Genomic DNA, 3,984 nt, shown 5'->3' on the forward strand with positions numbered 1-3,984 from the left:
ACACACACACACACACACACACCTCTCTACCACATATACATACATATATATATACACATACAGAAATATATGCTATGTGTATATATACATATATATACACAGAAGATACTATATACATATACTATATACGAAATTGACTTGATAATTGGCTGTTTCCATAGAGATAAAGAGGGCTTCAAGTTTCTTCTTCAATTAAGTTTTGTTTGTTTTTTGTTAGTATTTAAAAATTTTCAAAAGCGGGATGCTTTTTTTACTCCAATGTTGTGAATGTCTGGAATAAAGCAAAAACTCCTTGAAAGATCCAAAGGAGAAAGAAATTGTCTAATATATATAAACACACAGAGACGCTATGAGTTGACAAAAATGTCTGTGTGTGAACACCAGCTTCAGAATGCCCCCCCCTTGAGGGCTCCTGGTTCCCGGAATCTGCCCTTGATTCTGCTGTGATTGAGGAATGATAGGAGAAAAAATAGAAAGCATCTTGGTCACCAGAGCCATCCTGCAGTGGCCGACTAACCGAGAATCCCAACAGCCTCACTACAAAACAGGACTTCTCACTCCTGTTCTTTATCCCACAGGGTCAGCAGTGAGCTTCACTGGCTCAGAAATCAGACTCATGGAGGTTCTACAATCTCATGATGCCACCATTTCCACGTGGCTCCCACAGCTGCCACGGCAGCCGAGGAGAGCGCTTCAAGCACACGCACCCACTCCTACCCGCCTACCTGCCTCTGCCCCAAGTGACCCACGTCACCTCTGCTGGTAGCCCATTGGCCACAATGAGTCACACGGCCCCAACCTACCCACAGGGGTGGCAAGAAATGCAGAGGACACATGAGATACACGTGGCGGTGATCGTGGTCTCTGCCTCCTCCTACTGAGACGGTTACTATTAACCGAGTGCTTACTATGTGCCAGTCACTGCGCCTTGAACATGCTATTTGATTTAATCTTCCTAAGACTCTGAGAGCTAAGCAACTCTTCCTGCTTAGCTGGTGACCCCCGTTAAATAATGGACGCTCCAAACAAATGAGCAGGCTGAGATTTGGTGTCAGGTGCCTAGCTCCCCACCAACTGTCTTGCAGCTCCCCAGCCCTGGGGAGGCCAATTTCCCGGTGACCTAGGAAATAGCGGCAAGCCTTGTACAAGACCCCGAGGCCCAGACCTCCTTTGGCCCCTCGCCACCCTCTCTAGGGAAGGCAGGAGTCAGGCTGTCCCGTCCTCAGTGTCTTCCCTTCCGGCTGGACATCCAGGTTTCCCTCAAGAATGCAGCACTAGGCTGCTTCAGTGTTCTACTCGAGTACCATGCATTATTTAGTAGCAGAGTTCAAAAAACATTGAAATGACCCTGGTAAACACAGTTAAAACGTTTTCCTTTCAAAAGGCCCTGCTTCTCTCTGTAGCGGTGGGATTTCGGCACGCAGAAGCAGCGTTCTCTTTTTTCCTTTGGTGCCAGATAAATCTTAATTTTGTTTGGCATGTGGTAAATATTTAGTCTCACTCTTCCAGCGCTGAGAGACATTTATACAAGCTTTTGGGTTATTTGGAAATTGTCTTGATAATTGGGTATGTTTCCATAGAGATCAAGAGGGTTTCACATTTCTTCTTGAATTAAGTTCTGTTTTGCTTTTTGTTTTTTTTTTTGTTTTTTTTTCCAGTGAGTATTTAAACATGATCAAAACTGGGATGCTTTTCTTACTCCAGTGTTTAAGTGCCTGCAATAAAGCAAAAACTCATCTAAAGGAGAGGTTGTCTAGATGGTAACATTCTTAAAACACCATTTCTTCTCTCCCTGTATCTACCGTTCATCCTAAAAATAACAACATACATTTGTTAAACAAATAGAGGAAACAATTTTGGAGTGCAGAGTGAGAACCGGAGTCCTTTTTTTTTCTTTTTTTAAGTTTATTTATTTTTGAGAGAGAGACGCAGCACGAGCAGGGGAGGGGGAGAGAAAGAGGGAGACACAGAATCCGAAGCAGGCTCCAGGCTCCGAGCTGTCAGCACAGAGCCCAACGCGGGTTCCAACTCACCAGCCGCGAGATTACGACCTGAAATGGACGCTCAACAGACTGAGACACACAGGTGTCCCACGGAGTCCTTTTTTTCAAAGACTGCTTAGGGTTAGGATAGGCGACAAATTGGAGTGAGGGACATTTTTCTTCTGTTTGTTTCAAAACTTGCAGAGAAAGCTTCATGTGAACACCAGCAAGGCTCAAATTGATATAACGAAGATTTCCGGAATCGCGTAGAAGCCAGCGGAACAGTCAGATTACCTTCCATGCAGGAAGCATGAATATTATTTCAGGAAACCTTCACACATGGGAGCATGAGGACCATCCTGGCAGTGAGGGATCACAGGAGAAGGAATACGCACTATAGGCAGAGAGAAGGAAGTCTGTGAGGCTCTCTTTCCCTTTTGCCATGCTGTGTGCCTTTGGACATGCTGGCTAACCTCTCTGTGCCTCCGTTGCCTTTTCCAAACAATGAAGAGTTGGTGATCGTAGAAGTCTCTCACCTTTTTGTCTTTTATCCTTCCTTTTTTTTTTTTTTTTTTCCTACTCAACTTATGTCACGTGTTTCTCTCGGTCCCAGCAGTACCCATGGAAAGCAATTACAGAGGTTACATGGAGAGGAGTAAGCCCATGAACAGACAAACAAGAGAATAAAGATAATTTTGGGTAACGGTGGGTACTATGAAAAAGATAAAATAGGTTAATGGGGTTCTGACTGTTGGAGAGGGTTGTCACTGAGGATTCGATGGCTTGCAAAGACCTCTAGAAAGATGCAGTGTGTCAGCCAACAGCTGGGGGGTGCGAGGGGCCAGAGGTGCAAGGACCTGGGGAGAGGACACGTGGGGCGAGAGGAGTGCAGAGGGGCCCGGAGGCGGGCATCAGCTTGTGAGGCTGCTCCGCGGTGACCATCGCCGATGCAGGCATGGAGCTGGGCCTGGAAGCCGGCTTTCCTGCCCTCCGTTCTTCCTGCTCTCCCAGTTGGTATCTCATTTCGAGGTATCTGCAGCCCCTATGGTGGGGGACTCTCCAGGGACAGCCGGCCCCCGGACACGCCCCAGCACGCTTGGCTTTGTCCACGGTTGGAGCCTCGGAGGACTCTGTGAGGGGCAAGAATGCTGCTTGCCTTCTCACTCATTGGGAAGGCAGGAAATTCTTCTTGCCAGCTGTTTTGGGACAAGACAGCCCCGTCCTTCCCCACTGGTGTATCAATGACACTGGGAACTACCAACACTTGTTTTTACAAAGTGTTACTTCCCAGGGATGTGAATGGAATCTGTGACTTTACTCTGAGCCCCTGGGCTGTACTCTTCTTTGGAGGTGCCTAAAGCTTAGTGATGAGGGACGTGGTCACTGAACGTGGAAGTCCTGGGTTTGAATCCTCGTTTCTCTCCTTGTTACCTGGGTGGACCTGAGCCAGTTAATCAACTTCCCTGTGCCTCAGTTTTCTCCTGTTCAAAAGAGTATGCATTTCCCATACTCAGTTTTCAATTCAGGGAGACAATGGGGTAAAGTGCTTAGGGCAGTGCTTGGCATACAGTAAGTACTGGATAAATACTATTGTTATCATTTTATTGATCCTAAGAAGCAATGGGGGTCCAAGACTTAATCTCTCTTTCCTTCCTTTCTTTTCCCCACCTCTTTTCTTTTTAAAGATCCAGAGTCTATTATTACCTGTCTTCCTCCATCGCCCATTCCCAGGCCCTGTGTCCGACGTGGGGACTGCAGAAGCAATGTGGGGGGGCATGGGGTACTGACATAAGATGCTGGGATGTATGACCACTCAGTTCCTACCTGTGTGTCCCTGAATCTTTCACTTGAAGTATTCTTTGAGCCTTAGTTCTTTCGTATACAAAGCGAGAGACTGATATCTGTGCCAAAGGATTTATGTGAAGCTTAAGCCATGTATTTATTAACTCACAGCCATATCCTCAGCACCTAAGCACAACACTTTACCCACAGCAGTCAACAA

Source organism: Panthera uncia, chromosome E3 (assembly GCF_023721935.1).
Source record: "Panthera uncia isolate 11264 chromosome E3, Puncia_PCG_1.0, whole genome shotgun sequence".
In the NCBI taxonomy this organism is placed as follows: Eukaryota; Metazoa; Chordata; class Mammalia; order Carnivora; family Felidae; genus Panthera; species Panthera uncia.